The 22,546-nt window shown below is 50.6% G+C and overlaps 1 protein-coding gene across 3 annotated transcripts in view; it reads right to left on the bottom strand.

Annotated features, from left to right (window-relative positions):
* KIAA0513 (KIAA0513 ortholog) overlaps positions 1–22,546 on the bottom strand; it is a 94,100-nt gene that overhangs the window by 67,602 nt on the left and 3,952 nt on the right. The window contains exon 1 of one of the 3 annotated variants that reach the window (XM_075939933.1): positions 15,005–15,148. The exons of the other annotated variants lie outside the window; for them this stretch is intronic. The gene's annotated coding sequence lies outside the window, so the exon portion shown is untranslated. Of the gene's footprint in view, positions 1–15,004; positions 15,149–22,546 lie in introns of those variants that run through there. 3 annotated transcript variants of the gene reach the window in all.

Raw genomic sequence — 22,546 nt, 5'->3', positions numbered from 1 at the left:
AGATCGTGTCTAGACTGCAGGCGGATCTTTCGAAAGAGAAATCCGCTTTTTCGAAAGAGAGCACCCAGCGAGTCTGGATGCTCTCTTTCGAAGACGGCCTCTTTACATTGAAGAACATCTTCTTTCAAAAGAGGAACTTTCGAAAGAAGGCGTTCTTCCTCGTAAATTGAGGTTTACCGCCATCGAAAGAAAAGCCGCGTTCTTCCGAAATAATTTCGAAAGAACGCGGCTTGAGTCTGGACGCAGGGGAAGTTCTTTCGAAAAAAGGCTACTTTTTTCGAAAGAACCCCTGAGTCTGGACACGGCCCAAGTGGTGTCCGTAAAAGGCAGCTTGCTGCCGGGCACTGTGCCGCATGGGGGTTGATGCTACCCACCCAGAGATGCCCAGTTTTCCAACGTAAGACATGTGTTTAAAAAAAACAAACATCGTGCGCATGAAGACGGCCGGCAGTTCCGAGCAGACAATCAAATCCATCAGCAATGTATTACTCTCCAATGATCACAATTAACATCAGTGGCAACGAGCAACTGCACCTTTGCAGTACCCTACCCCCGTCTGCGTTCTCTCTCGGACACCAGAAACAGAAGCAACAATAAAGGTTTTTCAGTCGCTTCTCTCCCTCCCCCTTCCACTTGGACATTTCATCCCTAAAATCATTCGTTTCTTCCAAAGGGAAATAAAAAGCCAACAGCCCAGTCAACCGAACATGCCACGCCATATCTGCAGGAACAGGCAAGGAACTGAGCGGTCCATCTCTCCTGCAGCAACCTTGGTTATTAGTATATAGAGAGAGAGATTTCACAAGGAGTTACAGAAATATATTTGCAGCCAGAAGTTCCCCTCCCAATTCCTTCTCATGTTAAGTCTCACCTTGAAACCAACAGCCTGGAAAACAAGACAGACTGACCCGCCATTCGCTAATCCGTGGTGCATCTGAACCCAGTAGATTACTTACCCTCTGACAGCCCCAGCAGCATTAAACTCAGTGAGGTCCGTGGGAGATTATTTCTGATTATGTTTTCTTCCCACAAACTCTGCGGTGGGCTCGAAAGGGGACAGGCAGGGAAAGAAAAATCCCAACCATGCCAGCTAACAGGATCTAAGATGTGATTCTGTTAGACAGCATCACTAAAATTTCAACCCTTCTGCACCGCTGGACGTGCCGGCAGGAGCTAGACAATGCAAGGAACACTGTAATTTCATAATAGGAGTCCTTGGAAAGAACAACACGGACCTGCGATCTCTCCAGATAAAAACAAAATGTATGTGCTATTCCAGGCTTGTTACAGCTTGTACACGCTTCCTGCTGAGAAATGCTACAAAGGCCCTCGGGCCCTCGGTAGCATCTTATTTCCAGTAGGGGATCAGCTAGTTTTCGGCTACGAAACAGAGTGCACTGTGCAAAGCAAATTCAAGGATCACGGGCCCAGGAGTCCAAAGTTACCGCACAAATTATACACACAGGAATCCCTTGTAGCCACTTCGGTGGTGGAACGTTACAGCAGTTTCATAGCGCACAGGACGTCAGGCTGGAAACGAAGAGTACTTTGGTTGAAACCACGGGGACAACGTAGATTGGCAGCTTGTTGTTACCCACACTGGAATCTGGTCCAGGGCACTAGGGATCACACGCCGGTTCTTGCCAAAAAGGATCTAGAGCTTTCCGGCTTCCACAAACGCACAGGACTTTGGCTTTGATGATGCTTCCAAAACAACGACAGCTCTCTACAAGCACAGGCCTGAGTTGCACCTTAGGGCCGACTCTGGGAGAAAAAGTAACGCCTAGAGAATGAACCAGCTCTACAGCCTCTTCCTAAGTCTCCCAGCCAAGTACCAGCCCATCTTATGAAGTGGGTTTTACCCAGGAAAGCTTATGCCCTAGTAAATCTATTGGTGGCTCAGGCACCACAGGACTCTTCGTTATCTTCTCAATTAGGGGCAACGGAATCCATCAGGATGTCACAACAAGGCTCAACGAGCAGAGGAGGACAAGCCTTTCCTAAACCAGGGGTAGGGAGCTGTTTTGGGTTAGGGGCCACTAACCCACAGGAAAATCAGTCGGGGGCTGCGCAAAAGTGAGAAGAAAAAACACCCAACCGAGAAGCAGACGTTCCCGAGGAACTCCCCACGTTCCTCTTACAAACCAGAACCTTGTGAGGTCCAGGCTAGTAGATTTTATGGGCCCTCTACGCTTGGGGGGGGTGGGACCAAAAATGAGGCGTTCGGTATGTGGGAGGGGGCTGCCAGGAAATGGGTGTGGGGTCTAGGAGGGAGGATGCAGGACTGGGTTGGGGGCATAGGAGGATGGTAGGGTGCAGGAATGAGCCAGGGAGGGGTGAGTGAGAAGTAGGGTGCAGGAGCAGAGTGGGGGTACGGGATCTGGGCAGGGTCTGCAGGGCTGGAGCACCAGCCCGGCTTCTGGGGGGGAGGGGAGCCCCAAGGCTTGGGGGCCAGATCCAGGCAAGCCAGGAGAAAGGGCCATGACTGGATGACCAGACAGGGTCCTTCCAACTCAGTCAGCTAGGAGCCAAAGAACCCTCTGACCCAATTAGAGCCGGTCTTCGCATACACATGGTTGAGGCGCGTCGCAATACGCTGAATGAGGAAGCTTGCGCTGCTCCTACTGTGACTGCATACACATTTTGGGGGGTTCATAGAAGGCTCCAGTCCCCAGGGCCAACAATACAGTGACTCCCTTAGTTCCCTTTCCTGTGTGGTTGCAATTAATACATAAGGAGTAGAAGACAGGGAAGTCCTCCTCTGCCACCACTCTGTTTTCACAGCACAACTGTCTATGTTACACTTCATTTTGCTGCAGACATAGGCTGCTTGCGAACGAAGGTTCTGGGGGTGGTTTAGTCTGTCATACTCAATAAGCAGCCTACTTTTTTGTACGACAACAGCAAGGCAGAGAGCCAGGAATAGGCAGGAGCCAAGTTTGCCTTCAGTGGACAAGCTCCCATCTTCCAATGCTGGTTCAGGAACGCAGGGCAGGAGAGAAAGGGGAGGAATTCAGAGTCAAGGGGACAGCCAGATGCACTACAATAGCAGCTAGAAGGGGATTTGCACAGTACTTCTCCCATTGAAGTTACCCAAGCACTGATAATTAATTACTTATGCCCCTAGCACAATGAGAAGCATATTACACTGCCTAACTGCAAGAGAGTCGGAATACAGCCTGCCCCAGGGAACTCCCTGATTTCCAAGTGAAAGACGTGATGCAAACTCTGGTTATGACAAACTGCAAGCAAAGGAAGAGGGTAAAATATCCATGAGTCTGCACCAATGGGTGCTTAAAATCCATACCCCCCTCTGCTCAATACATCATCCGACCTGACAGTGAACTACTGAGAGCTTCAATAAAGGACTGAAAAATGGGCCTTGGATGGAGAGCCCCATGCTGCCTGGGCTGACTGGAGTGTCCCCAAATAGAAAGGCTAGCTGCTATAAGACAGGGTACAGATGTGCATTCCTTCAGGACCCTTGGCTCTGACCGAGGGTTCATTAACTGACGGCTCAATGCCCAATTTTGTAAAAATGACAGCATCAAGTTAAACACCAAATCACATTCACCCAAAAGTCCAGGAGACTTTCTTAGAATTAGAAGAGAAAGCAACGTGTTAATCCTGCTACACATTCCACTACAGGTTTTAAAGGAAATGAAATATTTGGCAGTACCACCTTTTAGCACATAAAACCAGTTGGTGATGACAAACCCTGACTCCCATCATCAGATCCACCCCCAGGGACTACAGAATAGATGACTAACCAATAAGAATGCATGAGGGTAATCAACTAGTCAATTAACTGATATTTAACATGTCTATACTAAACCAGTGCGAAATGGCTAATCCCCTTCATAACACATTTCGGTACCTACGAAAAGTGTTTCTATGAAACCGGAACTGCTCCCCCCAGGCAGGAGAGAAGCATCACGCAGGGTGAAATACTAGTTCACCACAAGAGAAGTTATCTTCCGCCCAACAAAACAAGGTCAATGCAGATCAGACAAGCCATTGTGAAACATCAGTGGAAGGCAGACTTTGCTTTCCCCACACCCATGAAGAGAGGACATGCACAACAGCTCATCCCATCACCGTGTGAACGCAAAAGAATGGGAATAAAAATCCCTATTGATGAGAAATTGTCAGCGCTATGCTTGGAATTCAGAGGCGGCACAATTGGAAGCACAAGCAAGGGAGTCCCTAAGTTGTTTAGCTTGGGTTAGCGGTAAAGGACAAACAGCTTGTGGAATAGCAGCTCCTATTTCCTTTGGGAACCTCAGCTACGCGTAGTTCATTAGTGTGCACGTATGCTTTTACCTGCTTTAACCTGGTCAATAACTCCCTCCTTCTTCCTACTTAGCAAGCGTTGAGAGGGTGTATTACAGGTTTGGCTACAAGCATTGTCGTGGGCGAGAGCACTAAGGTACAACCGTCCTGGGGAAAGTGACTGGTTCTTTGGGATGGGGAGTAAGCTGAATATTGCTGTGATTTTTGGTATAAGGGAGAATCTATCACCAAGGCAAGCTTGCCCAGGTGGCAAGACTGACAGGAGCATTCAAGGGGACAGACTGTGACACCACCTTAAGGCTGCTGTACAGCTTGAGCAGTTCCTGCTTAACACTTGGTTAGTGAAATCTATAACCACGTCTTCACTCTGCAGAATATTGATGCTGCCACAATCCATCTTCCAGAGTTTGATTTAGCAAGTCTAGTTAAGGCTCGCTAAATCAAACTCAGCAGCCATTCCCGCCGGTGTCCAGCACTCCTGCTCTTGCAAAGAGTAAGCGTTTGCTCCCGTTGGCCTCCCACTTTGGGGACACCGCCAAGCTTGGCTTAAGGTAAGCCAATTCCACCTATGTATTCTATAGAGCTGAAGTCGTGGCCCTTAAGCCGAGCTGCTGGGCCATTTTGGGACTGGATACCCTGTTTCTTGGCAGCCCACCCTGAGGTTAGAACTAATGGTCATGAGACACTCCAGACTGCTTGAAAGATGTTGGGGGATCCTTGTCATTCATCCTGGTTTTGCTGCAGGTATTCCAGGCACCTGAGAAGAGTGGATGAGCTTGTACATCAATGTGCTTGACACAAGAGAGCATGCCGACCACTTACTGGCAGCAACAAAGTGACAAAAGACTGGAAGCTCTTTGGGCACACTCCCATCTCTGGATCCCTTCCTTTTCTAGGGGTGCAATTAATTCTTTGGAAGGAAATTACGTGTAGGGACATAAGGGAGTAATCAACTACGCCATACCCCTAATCGACTACTCACCTCTCCCCACCTTGCTGCCTCTGTATCAGCGGCAGCAAGAGGAAGGGTTAAAGCAGAAACCAATGCTGGGGGGGGGAAAGCTGGCTTAAAAGCCCCCAGCACTGTCTCCTTGGTGCTGCCTGCCCCCTTCACTGCTGCCTCTATTAAAGGCAGCAGCAGAAGGATGAGAGGGTCAGGGGCTGGTTTGCAGCAGCAGCCTCTGTCCATGGGGGATCCCAACTCCCCACTGAGACACCCCATGGACAAGGCTACTGCCAGCTGGGTACGCTGCCCAGCTCCTACTGCCTTTTACATTGCAGGGCCACAGAAGGGTTTGGTCCCAGACCCAGCACGAACCAGGACTGAGCCGGCTGCCATTGACTAATCGAATAGTCAATAAAAATTCTATTGACTACTCGATTACCGTCTTTTAGCGCATATAACCCGCGGGTTACATGCGTTTTTACAAACCCTGCACCACCCCCACCCCCACTTACCTGGTGAGTTCCTGCACAGCCTCCAGCCTCCGGGCGGAGAAGTGCTCATCCCCCTGGTTTCTGCGCAGCCACAGGGAGGGGCAGAGGAGCGCTCATACCCCCGTTTCTGCGCAGCTGCAGGAACCAGGGGGGATGAGCAGTCCCCCGCCCAGAGGCTGGCGGCTGTGCAGGAACTAGGGTGGTGAGTGCCCGCAGGAACCGAGGGGAATTAGGCTGGCTAATTCCTCCCCCCTTCCCTGGCACCATAGGTTAGCGAATATACCCCCCCCCCGGCACAGAAAAGTCTTGCATACCCCGCAGGTTATACAAGACTTTTTTTATTCAATTTGGAAAAACCATGGTGTATATTTGGGTGCGGGGTATATTCGCTAAAATATGGTAATAAATTAGCCTCATTTTAACATCCTTAATGATGCCACCAGCAAAATTCTGGCTTCAAGAGGCAAAAGCAGCAGGTGGGGTGAGGTATGTGGGAACAAACCTGGTTTCCATGTAAGAGGTCTCTAATCTCAATGATCGAGAAATGGAGGCATTAGCAGCAGGGTCATGCATCAAAGTTTTCTTTAAAGCTACCCAAGACGAATCAGTAGCTGCTTGGCAATGAGGCACTTTCCTTTGAAAGCCTTGGACAGGGCTACGCAGGAGCATGTCAGCCCCAGGATATTAGAAAGACAGGATGAGCGAGGTCGTTATCTTTTATTGGACCAACTTCTAGCGGATCTCTTGCTCTCATCAAAAATGCTACTTCACCCGCCTTGCGACTCGACAGCAAACCATGCGGCTAATACACAATAATATTTGGATTTAGTTACCTGGCATCAATCAAAAATTAAGGGAAAGAAATTACTCTTTGGTCCATGACAGTGGAATGGCCCTGCCTGTCACAGAGCTACCCAGGAAAAGCAAGCGGCTAACTGCGGAATTAAATGCCTGGGCTAAAGTGAAAGGTTTGCACTGGCAAGTGACAACTTGTGTCCTTCTCTTAGTGCAGCTGTCACACTAACAGACTCCCTGGATTGGCCACAAAGACATTAACTGACGTCTCTAGACCTGTATCCGGGCCTTTCAACTGTCAAAACCGCCACTGTAAGGCCTTACTTAAGCACAGTGTTCACCTCTCTCTCTGGCAGATAAGAAGGTTTAAGTGGCGCTTGTAAGGATCATCCGAGGCAAAGGGTGCTCTATAAAATATTATGAATCGCTCCTTATCTCTTAATATCGGAAAGGCAGGAAAACGTGGGCAAGAACCGCATTTCCATGACGTTGCAGCAGGGGAAATGCCGTCTGAGGCAGTGGTTCTTAACCAGAGGTACAGAGACCCCCTGGGGGTATTCAGAGGTCATACACCTGGATATTTGCCTAGTTTTACAACAGGCTACTCAAAAAGCACGAGTGAAGTCAGTACCAACTAAAATTTCAGACAATGACTTGTTTATACTGCTCTACATACGATACACGGAACTGAAAATACAGGTGGAAACTCTCCTCACCGGGAATCTCTGGTCCAGCAACAGATCATGGATCCTTCAGGATCCGAGAGTCCCAGTGGAAGGGGGCGTTCAGGGGCCAGAAACGGCCACCCCTGGTCCAACAGAATCCCTCATCCGGGACCAGTCAGGTCCCAAGGGTGCTGGAGTGGGAAGGTCCGACCTGTACAATATTTACTATTCCAACCAATTTATGTTTATAATTCTATGGTAAAAATAGGAAAGTAGGCGATTTTTCAGTACTGGCGTGCTGAGACAGTTTGTGGCTGACTTTGTAAGCAAAAGGCTTTTAAGTGGGGTGAAACTTGGGGTGTGCAAGACAAATCAGACTCCTGAAAGGGGTACAGTACTCTGGAAAGGCTGGGAACCCCTGGTGTCACCCCCCCAGTTTCTCAAGCAGGCAGGGGGGGACACAACCCCAGAAGGTGAGCAGAGCCAGGGGTCACATAACATGGGGGGAGGGATGGGAGTTTTTACTCTAAAACCCTTTTGCGCACGATCCTTACGCCTCCCCCGGAAGGGCAGTAGTAGTAGAAGTAGTACCCTGCACTACTTCTGAAAGCAGCTGGTTTGTACACCAGTGGCTCCCTGTGCTACCCCTCATCTACAGGCTCCAACCCTACAGCCTCTACTGGCCACAGCTCTCCATTATTGATCAACGGGAGCGGCAGGAGTGGCGTCCGCAGGCAAGGACAGCATGGGGAGAGGCATAAGGATCTTGTGCAAAAGATTTTTTTTTGCGCAAAACGGAAGTGGCTTCGCTGCTCCTTTTTGCTCAAAAACCCCTTGAGCAAAAAGAATCGGCAGGAAATATGCTAATGACGTCGCGACTCATGCGAATGAGTCCGTCATTAGCATATTTTCTGCCACAAAAACTGGCAGTGTAGATATAGCCTTAGAGACTAACATATTAATCAGGGCAGCGTTTCCAAACTTTTTTTCTCTTGACCCAGTTGAAGAAAACTGTTGATGCCGCGACCCAACATCATTTGACTGGAGTGTGGGCTCCGCGGTGGGACTGAGGATGGGAGCTTTGGGGTGCAGGAGGGGGCTCTAGGGTTGGGGGGGGTGTCAGGGCTGAGGCAGGAGGGGCTTACTTTGAGCAACTCCTAGGCAGCAATGCAACGGGGGGGGCAGAGGGAGAGAGCTAAGGCAGCTTCCCCCCTCTCCTGGGCCCACAGACCAGGCTGCCCCCAGAAGCAGCCAGCAGCAGGTTCCCAGCCAATGGGAGTGTGGAGCTAGTGCTCAGGGCAGGGGCAGTGCAGGGAGCCCTGTGCGCCCCCACCTAGCAGCTGGGTCTGCTGTTGGCCGCTTCCGGGGTGCAGCGCAGTCTGTGGTGCCAGGACAGGCCAGTAGCTGCCTTAGCCTCCACTGCTCCCCTGATCTCCCTGCAGCAACGAGCCCCAATCACGACCTGTAATTGCAACAAGCACTGGATCATGACCTGTAATCTGAAACCCCCCGCATTAAGGCATAACATCTCACGGGAAAATCGGGTTTTACCCAGGAAAACGTGTGCCCTAAGCAATCTGTTAGTCTCTAAGGTGCCACAGGACCCCTCGTTGTTTTGGCATATCCCTGTTAGCATCAATCACACTTGTTTCTCTTATAGTACTGCTAAGAGGAGAACAAACATTTTACGTATAGACAGGACTCCCACCTGTGAAACAATGGCCTACCCTATTGCCCTGCTGCTACTCCTCCAAATGCCACAGCACTGGGGACTAAACTCTAGGACAGGCCTTCACAACTCGGAAAGCGGCGAGGGCCATACAACTCCAAAGAAAACAGCTGCAGGCCGCAAGAGTAGGTTTGAGGGGGAGGGGTGATACTTTATTAAGATTTTTTCAATTAAATTAGGCCTGCACAACATATAGCTCCCAATGCCCTTCCCCTCTCCTCTCCCAGCATCACCCTGTCCCCCTCCCACTGACACCTCCCCGCCTGCCCTTTTCCTCATTATCTCCACTTGGCCCCCTGGCATTTGTCTCTCCTGCACCCTGCTCCTGGTGGCTTCCCCTTTCTCCTGACTTGCCCCCTCTCCTCTCAGCGCAAGCCCCTTCGCCTCCCCTACCTGGCTTCTGCCTTCCAGTTTGCGGGGCTGCCGGAGTCTTTTTGAATCCAGCGGTGATGTCATGCCACCACGTCATGCCAGCGTCTGCTGGCGTCCTGCCCTCTGGCTCGCACCCCCCCTCCTCCCGCCGGAGCTGCACGCAGGCAGCCCGGTGGCAAGAATCACCACACTTCCCCTTCCCCAGCGGCGCTTTGCTCCTCTGCCTGGCCGGTGGATCGGATGGGGCCGCGTCGCCCGTAGTCGTCACAGCCGCACAGCGTGCCCCTGTGGGCTGCATGTGGCCCGCAGGCCATATGTTGTGCAGGCCTGCTCTAGGATAACTGGCATATTCAAATGGAGAGAGCCATGCTATGCGGGATAAACCCACGGTGCCAGGGACTTGATTCTCAGAAGTGCTTAGCACCTGCAGTTTCAATGGGCGCTGTGGGTGTTCAGCGTCTATGAAAACCATCAGGCCATGCCTCATTACCTCGATGCTATGTGACAGAAGCAGGTGGCAGGAGCAGGATCCGTACAACTGAGTTGGCATCCTCTACACCAAGGAGCCCAGAACTTCTACATCTATAAAGCTAAACACACACAAAAATTAGGCTCTTCTGCATGAATTACGCTACGTGGCGGATGAATATGTAGACAAGGGAATTTAATTTACAACTGCTGCAAGCAATCTCTGTGCAGAAACCGGAAGGGGGAAAAAAATCCCTTTTGCTTCCATAAACATGAAGACCTTTCTGAAAATTATTAAGCATGTTGTTTTTGCTCATTTCATAGCATTCTAATTTGGCACAGGCTCAGGGGGATTGCTCCCCTCCCCCTCTTTTTGGGCCACAACACAAAGCGAAAGAGGAAAAGCAGACTTTACATCAAAAAGCTACCCTGGTTATTAGGCGCAGGGAATGGCTCAATGTAATGATGCACTTATACACACTACACCTCCTTACACATGCTTTACAGTCGTGGCTTAGATTTACCTCTCCTTTATAAAGGTGGATAGTGACGCAGACCGTGGAAAGGACTTTCCCAAGGTCACATAGTGAATCAGTAGCAAAGCCTGAACTGGGTTCCAGGTCTCACGTCTCCAACCACAAGACCAGACCGAGACAGGGGTGCTAGCCTGATCCCTGCACCATGCCATTTGAAGCATGCCAGGCACGTGCTTAGGAAAAGTCCAAAGCTGGAACTGCAGGGAAGGGGATACAAGTTAGGACTAAAGTTCGTGGGAAGAAATGGCCCAGGACCAAAGTAGAACGGTGCTTGAGGAACAGGACTGATCAGCATTACAGAGCTAAGAAGACTGGAAGGAGCAGGTAGCGCTGCAGGTCAAAACCAAACAGACAGACGCAATGGATGAGACCAATAATCCATCTAGGGCAGGAGTGGGCAAACTTTCTGGCCTGAAAGCCACATCCAATTTGCTTGCTTGAACGGTGGACCATAAATGCTTATTGGCTCGACCTCCTCCGGGTGGAAGTGGCGGATTAGCCACTGGGCCAAAAGGATCTGGCCAATAATTTAGGAGCCCTGGGAAAATGGGCATCCTTGCACCAGCACCAGCTCTGACCCTCCTGCCACAGCTGGAGTGGCAGGTAGAGCCAAGCAAACTCCTGACTGCGCTCCCTGGCTGGAGCTTGAGCATTGGGTGAAAAGATCCAAGCAGCCGGATGCCCCGATCTAGGCCATGAACCTTGACAGCCCCACGCTGCTCCGTGATGGCCAGTAGTTACACTTAGGCAATAGCCACCCGAGCCAGGTCTGTCGAGAATCCGTGCATTTATTCCTGCTTTTTTACGGGTGCTCAGTTCACTCTCAAAGACAAAGGGCATAACCCTGCACAGGGCTCGACAAAACCTAACCTTATTGCATCCGCGTTCCTCAAAATACTGAGCTGGCTGTGTCAATCTGCATTTCCTCCTGCAGCATCGCGCACAGGACGATCCGAAAGTGAAACTGACAAGTCACAAACGGCCCCACATTAGCCCTTCCCTTCAGGCTGGGTTGAGTCAGAGGTGTGTAAGATTTTTTTCCCCATACTGGTAAGCTAAACGATGACTAGCAACGGCAATGCAACGTTTGCACTGGTGTCAACGACCGCCCTTTAAAACTGGAATCACTGGATAAAAAGTCTTGTGATGTTTTTAGAAGATTTGCATTGCACATTTTTATAACCTGAAATAACTGACCTTGTTTTCAGAGGTGGTAGGGACTCGCTAACTCCTGTGAAAGACGCCAAGAGCACAAACATTTCAAAAATCAGGCCATTTACTTACCAACCTAAATATGGGCTTACGAGCCTCCTTGTTTAAGTGTCAGTCAATCAGAAAGTCAGCACTCAGCCCAGCTACTCAAAACAGGTCATATTTATCCCACTAAACTCTAATTTTCAAGGTAGTTAAGCTGGATCTTGGGGTTTCTGTCTCAGGACTCTTCCTGAACGTTCCCTGGCTTGTTTTACATCCCGGGCAAAGGAAGGCAATGAAGCTGGAAGCAAGAACGCAGCTTTGCTGTCAATCAGCCGCTTTGCCTGAGGGATCAGGCTCTTCAAGGAATGTGCCATTAGATTAACAATGAAGCAAAGGCAATTTCATGTTTAATGGCAATGGGACTGAACTGTCTTTGCTCACAGTATTCAAGGCAACCCCGCTGCCCCTTTGAAAGGGGGATAAGTAATTAAATATTAAGCAATGCTCAGAAGACTATATGATTCTAACTCCCCTAGAAGGCAGTGGAAGGTGAAAGCGCAGGGTTGCGTGTTTACAAAGGATATGCTTTGAAAAGACCCACCCTGGAGCCATAGGCTGGAATAGCTAACTGTGCCAGGGGTAAAGTTTGCAAGGCAAGTCAAAGACCAGAATCCAGTATCAGCCTGGTCTACCAGAAATGCATGTTTTGCTGAAATAAAAAGCAGCTTTAAGGACACATGTAACACTCCAGTGTTGAGCCCTGCACCCCTGAGTTGGCAGACCCATAGCCATGCCATGGGGTTTTTAATTGTGATGCAAATCATGTCATGCAGAAGGATCTGAATTCAAGTCCCTTATTCACCTAGGATTGGCAGGGGGCTGGGAATGCTGCAGAAATAGGGATGTTAAAATGTGTTTAATTATGTAATTGCATAACGGCTGAAAAGTTCAGCAGTTACACGGTTACATACCGGGAGGAGAGGGGGGAAGAGAGGTGGGAGCTGGTACATGTAGGGAGCCAACTTCCCTCCCTCATCTCCTCCCCATACACTGCTGCCTCTGGTTCATAGAGGCAGCAGGGGGAGGGGGGGAAGAGACACGACACAGAGAGCACAGGGCCAGTGGGCATTGCCTGAGTCCCTGCTCACCCTGTGTTTCCTGCAGCCCTTCTGCTTTTGAAATGTACAAGGGCCCCACAGGTGCCCCCATTCCTGCCATTTCCCCGCTGTGCCTCTGCCTCCTCTGCCCCCCAGGGTGCTGGGGGGAACTGGCTTAAAGCTGGTTCCCCCCAGCACTGGCTCCTGTTCCCCCTTTCCACCTCCCTCTCTCTGATAGAAGCAGTAACAGGGTGGGACGCGACTAGACGAGCCGTTACTCGACTACCCAATCAGCATTTGCTTATCGGATAGTTGAGTAGTCGCTTACGTCCCTCGCTGGCGCACCAGCCCCGCCCAGAGTCTGAGCCTCAATGCCCCAAACTGCACGAGTGAAGGGAGTGTCGCGTTTCCCCCTCTGCTTCTTAGCTGGGGGCCACATCAGAGTGATGGGGTGTTTTTTGTGGGGTGTTTTTTGGGTTGGGGTTTTGTTTTTTTTTTGCTTCTCACCCGACTGATTTTTCTGTGGGTCTGTAGCCCTCGACCCCCAAAAAACCCCAACCCCCGAACTAAGCAAACAGCTGCACAACATATGCATAAACATAGCAAGTAAAGCTTCGTAACAGTGAAGTCTTCCCAGCTTCCAACAGAAGTGATGGAAATGCCGGACTTAAAATTAGGCTAGACAAGGCTTTAGAACATGCTCCTATGAGGAACAACCCTGCTACGGCCAGGGAATGGATTAGATGGGACCGGAAGAGATGGAAAAGGTCTATATTCCCTAGCAATCAGGACATGTTTGCTCCACCTAGCTATACCTTGAGTGAATTTCTGCCCACATAGGCTAAACCAGGAGAGCACAGAGAAAAAGGGATACAGTCCCCTTGCTCATTACAGGGGGAAGGGGCCTCCTAGACTAGAAAGCATTTGCAATGTCCCATTTCTGAGCATTCCCCAGTCAACTCTAAGCCAGCCGAGATGCAAAGAGGCGGTGCCGGCCACACCAGAGCAGGAGTAAATGCCTGAGACTGAGCAGCCGCTGCAGAACACGTCCTGGTCGGGGGCAAAGGCAAGATGACATGGGATTTAGCATGGGGACAGAGAGAATCCCAGAAGGGTGGTTTCTCCTAGGGAGAGATGCCAACATATTTTAACAGCTGCGCAATTCAGATGACAGTTAAATAGCCGCAGGCTGTACCGAAGAGAAAAAATGACCCAGACACAGCTTGACACCTAGTTCAAAATAGAGCAGCGGCCCTGCTACGAACACCGGTTGGCAAATGTACATCCCAGCGGCTTGCTCATGACTCTTGGCTCCCCTCTGAACAATGGGTTCAAAGCAGGGATGTTAGGATGTAGTCTCTCTGCATCCCGACAAGCATCCTCTCTCTCACTGTTGTCTTATGGAAGCCCTCAGAGGCCCCAGTGAGGATCCCATCACAGAACTTTGTCAAACTTTTTTTCTCATGACCCAGTTGAAGAAAATTGTTGATGCCGCGACCCAACGTAATTTGACTGGAGTGTGGGCTCCGGGGTGCGGCTGAGGAGGGGAGCTTTGGGCTGTAGGAAGGGGCTCGCTTGGAAGGTGTCAGGGCTGGGGCAGGAGGGGCTGACCTCGAGCGGCTCCCGGTCAGCAGTGCAGCGGGGGGCTAAGGCAGCTTTTTGTCTCTCCTGGCACCGCAGACCAGGCTGCCTCCAGAAGCAGCCAGCAGCAGGTTCCCAGCCAATGGGAGTGTGGAGCTAGTGCTCAGGGCAGGGGCAGCGCGAGGGCCCTGGTCACTCTCCTCCTCCCTCTCCATGCACCTAAGAGCCAGACCTGCTGCCGGTTGCTTCTGGGCCACAGCACAGTCTGCGGTGCCAGGACAGGCAGGAAGCTGCCTTAGCACCCCCCCGCCACAGCTCACCGGATCCCCTTGCAGCAACAAGCCCCAGTGCCCGACATTCCACCCCCCAGTCCTGGGTCGCGACCCGTAATTTGAAAACCGCTGGTCTATACAGTCCCCACCCAAAAGCACTCACACGCCGTTCCTAGAAACCTCCAGCCTCAAGGGTGGAACTGGAGAGCGCTCCCCAGCATTCTCCCATCCGCTAGCCTAGGAGCGCAGACTTTATTTCTGCGGGGGGACAGAATAATCGTGCATCTCGTGGCTTTCAAGGAAAGGCAACAGCTCCCTTTCTAGCCATCCTACCGCAAGGCAAACAATGCCACAATGGAGGGTCTGGAGAGAGAGAAAAGAGCGATCCTCATTTGCTTGTGTGAGGAGCACAGTGTAAAAGTCACAGGAAAAAAAATTGAAAGGATCCGTTCACAGCAACAGACAGGTGTTGACTTCTGAAGTTAACACCCACCGCGTTGTGCTGCGATAAGCCAACGAGTTCCATCTTTTCACAGCACTTCAACCACAAAACTTCACGTACCTTTTGTCAGCCAGTGGGGCAGGATCGCACAGACACACGCGCCCCATTTCTAAAGCGTTCCTCCCGGCTGCAAGGAATGTTTGGCTTTGGTGGAGTTACCACTTGTGCTCCAGGAGGAAATAGGTCACTTCCTGCCATGTGATGACTCTCTGAAAGGCACTTGCTCAGAATGCAAACGACCATTCTCTTTCTCCTTCCTGCAAGCATTCCCTCCCTACACAATGTACTTACTGGTTTGCAAAAATCGCTGGGTCAGTGTCCATAGCTCCCTGTGTGTTCACACAGCGCCTAGCCCCAAGGGTCCTGCATCCCAGCCGGGATCTGTGGATGCCACGTACACATGACAAAGTGATTTAATACGCTTGAACCTCTGTACTCCGGGTGTCCCTTATCTGGGAACACCCGCTGTACAGAGGAGGAAGCGGCTCTGCCAGCTGGGAGAATGGCAGCACAGATACATGCTTCTCCTGTGGTTTCCCCCCACCATCCCACAGCAGGAGAGGGCAGGGCCTAGCAATGTGCAAGGCACAAAGCCACCTCTACCCCCAGCAATGGGGCATCAGGTAAGTGCCCCACCCCTATTCCCTCACACCCAGACCCTGCAGTGTCTTCCCTAGCCCAGCAAACTCTCTAATCCAGCTAGGGATGCTAAATTTAGTTTAATCAACTACTCGACTAGTCAATGGAGTTTCCATCAACTAGTCGACTGGTCAATAAGCGGGGGAGCGGCAGTGGGGTTAGCTCCTGGAGGCTGAAGCGCAGCGGGGGGGGGAGGTGAGGGGGAGACACAGCAGGAACTGGGAATCAGCTGTCCCAGCTCATGCCGGGTCCTTCCCACTGCCCTTCTGATTTTTAAATGTAGTAAGAGCCAGCAGGCTCTTAATATACTTTAAAAGCAAAGGTGCAGCATCTGGGACTGGACACAAGGTGGGAATGAGCTGATTCTTGGCTCCCGCCCAGTCCCCGCTACCCTCCTGCCTCCCTTGGGTCCCCCCCCCCCCCCGGAGATGGTGCTGGGGAGAATTGCCTGTTAAGCCAGCTCCCCCCCCCTTGCTGCCTATAACAGAGGCAGCAATGGGAGAGGGAAGCGACTAGTCACGTACATCCCTAAATCCAGCATGCCCTGTTTCCCAGGGTTGCCAGATTAAAGAGGTTCAAGTGTATTGTATTGATCAGGCACGAGTCTCTGAAACTAGACCTCCATACAACGGGAAACCTCTAACATGCACCAGTGTTTGCAGGTGGTTCTTTTTATGATTAGCTATCAAGAGGCAACTCGCTCAACCAAAGCGAAAAGAGCATATCCCACAAGAGAGTGAGACCTATTATCAGCTGCCGCTCAGCTCCTGAAGAGAAGGGAGCAGCTGATGATGCCACAGGACGCAGCCGCTCCGGCAGATGCGGAAAAGAAAGCAGCAAGATTCCAGTGGTGCGTCAAGGCAGGGGGCTGCTCTCTCTAGACGCACAGGGTTACGTCTTTGCTAATTCTGTGCACTTCTTCTCACCCCCCCTTCCACCTGCTGTGAGTGTAAAGTGCACATGAATCACCACCAGCCGGTTTAGACTCCAGGCAGGAGCAATGTTAGCAAGAAGTGGAACTTGCCAATGTTTTCACCACGCTGACGGCACCAGTGACTGTCGGGGTCACAAAGAACTCCTCACGATATCCGTGCATGCAAACTACTGACGGCACCAGTGACTGTCGGAGTCACAAAGAACTCCTCACGATATCCGTGCATGCAAACTACATCTCCAACTGGTAGGAGCCTGTCTGATGTGGGGACCAAGGCACCATGATCCACAATCTCGTGACTTCCAGGTAACAATATAGCAAACCTCTATATGCAGCCACCACAAGGCAGCTGAAGCTGCTGCAGAGCGAAGAAGAAATAAAAGGCCAACACAAATACTTCATATCAGTCCTCACTGACACACCCCTGGCTCCCAGCTTGCTTCAGAAATGTATTCAGTGGCCTGTCAGAATCCTTATTAATGAGTCCGTATGCATGTCGGGGCAGGGAATTTTTGTTCTGTTTGTACAGCACCTAGCACAGAGGGCATCAGGTCCATAGCCAGGAACCAAAACTCTACGGAAATACAAATATACACCAATTGGTTCCACCCTGCTATGGCCTTAGAATGGGATCTGGCTACTTCACCCTCCCCAACAACCGTACACCATCGGGGCAATCCGGTGGAGAGCCGAGATCCAGGTTTCGACTACCAGACACGTACACCTCAGCAAGTGGCGCCCTCTAGTGGAACTCCTCCCAGGACTCAGCCCAGCTTTGCCTGTTCAGATCAAAACGCACGGTGTGAATGCATGGTGTGCAGCTTTTCCACAGGGGAGATATTTGTCAAAAGAACATCAGACATGCATGTCCCTGAAGCTCTGGGGAACACACAGAAGCACACCGTTCCATGGGCTGTACTGAGCCCAGGAAAGGACTGAATGTAGCCCAAAATGGCTACAGTGCAAAGAAGCAATAAAGCGCATCTTCCAGAAAGTATCCAGATTTTGGTCGGAAGCATCAAGAGACTGAAAACCCACCCCTCCGTCGCTAGTTTGTTCTCATCAGCCACCCTCACTGTTAAAAACGTGGGCCTAATTTCTCATTTGAACAGCTTCATGCCGTTGATTCTTCTTCTGTCCTTCTCAGCTGGATTAAATTGCCCTTTAGTCCCTGGTATCTTCTAGGGTTGTGAAGGACTAGTCAACTATCGGGAGGGAGAAAAAGGGAGTACTTCAAAGTGGCAGCACTGCACGGAGCCCAGGGTCAGCTGCTCCGTGCGGCATTACCGCTTTGAATGCTGCGGGGAGCCCAGCATCAGGCCCCTTGCGGCATTTCAAAGCGGCAGCGCCGCGTGGAGCCCGGGATCAGCTGGAGAGTCCCCAGCTGACTCTGGCTCCTGCGCTTTCGCCTTTGAAGTGTAGCAACAGCCCTAAAGCTGTTGCTACACTTCAAAGGGGGAGGCGCCCTATCGACTAATCGAACCGTCGATGCAAAAATGCATCGACTATTCGATTAGTCAATTACCCAATACTTAACATCCTTAGTATCTTCTTCTAACGAAGGTCCTTGGACACTGCAACCAATGGGAACCTTTAAATTCCTTCTGCCCCCACATCCATTGGTCCAAGCTAAGGTCTGATCCTGGCAAACTGCTTTGCACGGGGGCAGGAGACCTTGGTGCAGCCTGCAGGACTGGAATCCCCAGCATGTTATTTCCACCACAGTTTTTATTGCAGGTAACTTCCTCGGGTATCCAAGCCCACTTTGTACCATTTTCTCTGGACCTTTCGCATCTTTCGGCAGTTCTCCAGGGTTATTTGTGCCAGTTACTGAACGGCCCATCTTGTAGGACAACCCGCAGACGGCATACAGGGCCACTGTGCAATCTTTTGTGCATGCTTTTAAAAAGCTACTCAAATCAATCCCCCCCTCCCCAAAAAAACCCAACACACACAGTTTACAGGGATCTCTCTTGCTTACCAGCAAACCTTGAACAACAGTGCCCCATGAATAATTCAAAATACAATTGTCAAAATAACAGATGAACAAAGTGAATGCGCGATGTATTCTTTCTGCTTTTATCACCGCTTGCTCAGTGACACATCGCAAACTGTAGTTAACGTGCAATCAGCGTCCCAACTACTACAGAGACGTCACGAGCGTTGTGCAATTAGCCTCCCTGTAGAACTGCAGTCAGTGCTAACCCCATTATGGACCAGTAGCTAGGGCACCAGCTTAGGACTTGCAAAACCTAAAGCAGCCACCGCCAGCCCTGTTCAGCTACTGCAGGCCCTAGATCCTCCATTGGCCCCTCAGGGTTTCCAGTCCGCCACCTGCCCCGCAGTTTTAGCTGAGCTCCGCTGCCCCCGGCAGGATTCCCCTGCTAGGGCCAGGACTCCCAGCTGCCACCTGGCCCCACCGCCAGGGCCACTGCATTGGGGAATTATCTGGGTTCCCAGGCTGGGGCGGAGGCTCCCAGACACTGACTGGCACAGCTAACACCGGGGCTCCCCTGCCTCCCCACTGCTGGCCCAACCAGGACTCTGCAGACCCACTCTCCTGGGGATCTTTGGGTCCAGCAACATTCGTGGCCATGCCAGACCATGCATGTTGCCTGACCAGAGTCCCAGATTTGGGAGGTTCAACCTGTATTTGAGAGAGCCCTAATCCATGCATTGCTAGCTACTGTCAAATACTAACAGCATCAGCCAATTTGTGATGCTCGGGATAATTCAAATTGAGGGTTCAAAAAAGAGCTAGATAAATTCACGGAGGGCAGGTCCATCAGTGGCTATTAGGAATGGTGTCCCTAGCCTCTGTTTGTCAGAAGCTGGGAAGAGATGACAGGAGAGGGATCACGTAATGATTCCCTGTTCTGTAATCTCCCTCTGGGGCACCTGGCATAGGCCACTGTCGGCAGACAGGCTACTGGGCTAGACAGACCTTTGGCCTGACCCAGTACGACGGTTCTATGTTCTTGTAATGCAGAATTCCGCTAACTTGACTATGCTGCATCTTTAGCTGGAGCATCAATGAACAATACAGCAGGTTGAAGGTTTATTACTGGCTAATCCCAACACAGTCTGTAGTGCAGGGCTTTCAAAAGGAATTACCCGGTGAAACAATGGGAACTTTACGTTTTCTCCCCAAGTTCGCGATCTTCAATGCTTTCAACACAAGGTGACCTGAGGATCCACAATCCAGAGCCGGAGACCCACCGGGTCTTGGTCCGGAATGGTTTTGGTCTAACAAACGAAGGCTTCCCCCCTCTCCCCCCGCCATGGCACAAACAACAAGAAGCGCACAAGGGTCTGAAAGGCACAGAACAGAAGGAAACGCGATGACCACCGTTAGCTTTTCAAAGGCCGGATGAGACTCGCTCAGCAGACCTCGCGACTGCATCTTGCTTACATGCCTGCCTCCTCGGTTCTTCACTTTGCCCCGCAGCACTAGTTATTTTTCAGTCCTGCTCTGAGTGCCGATCTCATTCAAAGGGCAGCAGGCGGTAGCAGTGCGTTCCAACCATTGGACAGGCTCGTTACTAGGCTAGGATCTGATCCAGTGGCAACTCTCACTAGGCAAAAAAATAAACGAGTCAATGGATCTGCTACGCCCAACGCCTACACTTTTTTTTTTTAATTCAAGCATCACAGCTCTCGCATATAATGTATTTTTAATAAAACTGATAACAGTTTGATACAAATCTGTTTCCCTACAATGGTGGGGGGTAGGAGTTAAGATGATACAAACCCCGCACTTGGTTAGCAATGCCAGAGGGCCCGCAAAACTAATCCAGAGGACATAATGTGATGCTATTTCTATAGGGAAAAAAATATCTCCAGCATCTTCAAAATGACAGGCCAATGTAACCGACAGTTAAATGGTTTACATGTTTACAGTCTTGGATTATATAGACACAGAATACTAGAACTGGAAGGGACCTTGAGAGGTCATCAAGTCCAGTCCCCTGTCCTCCTGGCAGGCCCCAGTACCTTCTAGAGAAGACCATCCCTGATGTCTATCTAACCTGCTCTTAAACATCTCCAGTGATGGAGATTCCACAGCCTCCCTCGGCAATGTAGTGTTTAACTACCCTGACAGCTGGGAAGTTTTTCCTAATGTCCAGCCTAAACCTCCCTTGCTGCAATTTAAGCCCATTGCTTCTTGTCCTATCCTCAGAGGCTGAGGAGATCCATTTTTCCTCCCTGCTCCTTGTGACACCCTTTTAGGTACTTGAGAAAAGCTGCTATCCTGTCCCCTCTCAGTCTTCTCCTTTCCAAACTAAAGAAGCCCAGTTCTTTCACTCTTCCCTCCTAAGCTCAAGTTTTCTAGACCTTTGACCATTTTTGTGGCTCTTCTCAAGACCCTCTCCAATTTCTCCACAGCTTTCTTGAAATGTGGTGCCCAGAACTGGACATGTACGTATTTGAATAGCAAAACATCTCCACACGCACATCCTTCAACATTGGAGACTTTTATTATTCTTATAGCGAGGTGTCTAAAGTAACCTTTCAACTACCCATCAGAAGCTCAAATACAAGCTACCAGTGAAAAAGTCCTTACCATCTGAAAGATATTTGATGGCCTGGAGATACAAGTCAGAATTCACCATTACAAAAGCCAGGAGATGGCAATTGACACCAATCATGGCACAGGAAGTGAATTATGCAAGGTCATGGTTGATGGAGCAGCACGAGGGAGATTTGCACCTGTTCTGTGCAGGAGGAAAGAAATTCAGATTCCAGAGCTGCCACGCATGCCAGCAGTCATGTCACTTTGTTTGAAAGTATTTGCTTTGGGGGAAGAGAAAAAACAACCAAACATCTTGGTAAACAATTTAACCCGCCTGTCCCTTAGCATCTGTAGAGATGTCAGCCCAGCAGAATTGCTCTGACAGCTCTCTCAACTGGCTTCATAGAGGATAAAAACAAAAGCGTGCCGTGCAAGATTCTGCCTGGCACACAGCTTGGCTGGCCAAATCACTAGACCGCTACAAGAACAAACCGGTTTTCCTTCAGCAAATTCTCTCTCTCCTCTTCAACAAGATCTGGTGCTGGAATGCCTGTCGTTTCCTCCTTCCGGGAGAGAGGCACAATAGGCCCTGTCCGCTTCTTGTTTGCACACTGACTCTCAGCGCTCTACAGGATTCAGAGCTTTTTTTTGCTCACACGACACAGTTGGCTTTGGGAAAGCAAAGCTTGGGAGCCTATTTTAAATCTCAACATGCCCAATTCAATAACACTTCTACATCAATAAGGCCAGATTCCTCTCTAGTGCCAGCTCTGTTGGCTGCAAGGCAATCTGAACCAGAGAGAGGACCAGTGTTCCCCTCTCATGTTCTAGGTCCATGTGCAGAATTAATTTTATGTGCAGCGATATGGAGGTGGTGTGTGGCAACACCTCTCCCTGCGGAGAGGCAGCAGCAAACAGCTGGGAATTAGACGGGAGGGCTGCTGCTTTCGCTACAAGGAGAGAGGCAGCAGCAAAAGTTGCAGCTCTCCCCATAGCTCTTGGCTGTTTACTGCTACCTCTTCCCACCACTGCAGCTTCTAGCTTGCCAGCTGCTGGGCAGGGAGGGAGCCCGAGGCACCACATGACCAAGCAGAACTAGCAAACCCTGGCAAAAGCCTGAGAGAGGTGTTATCTATTCCTCGTGTCACCTCTGGCTTCTGCCCAGCAAGGAGGAGGGTCACAGGGCTAATGCCCTAAGCCCCAAGCCACAGCAAGAACACTCTGGCTCACAAACTTCTGAAGCCAATGCAGCTTGACAGGTCAGTAAATTTGGCAACTCCTGCTCTAGTATGTGTCACAGCCTCTAGCACAAGGGTGTCCCGATCCGGTTGGGGCCAACCAGTGGGCCAGTCACACAGAATTGCTAAAACTACTGGGCTCAGCATGCAGCGAAGGACCTGTCAGCCCAGAGAAGTCAGAGAAAGGGTGCAGCAAAACGTATAACAATAACAGAAGCCAAAAGGAATTGCTTATCTTATTAGTAGCTCCAAAGCTATTACACCGCTCAACAAAGAAC

Source organism: Pelodiscus sinensis, chromosome 12 (assembly GCF_049634645.1).
Source record: "Pelodiscus sinensis isolate JC-2024 chromosome 12, ASM4963464v1, whole genome shotgun sequence".
Taxonomy (NCBI): Eukaryota; Metazoa; Chordata; order Testudines; family Trionychidae; genus Pelodiscus; species Pelodiscus sinensis.
The sequence above is the reverse complement of the archived record's forward strand: the minus strand, read 5'-3'. Positions and strand labels throughout refer to the sequence as shown.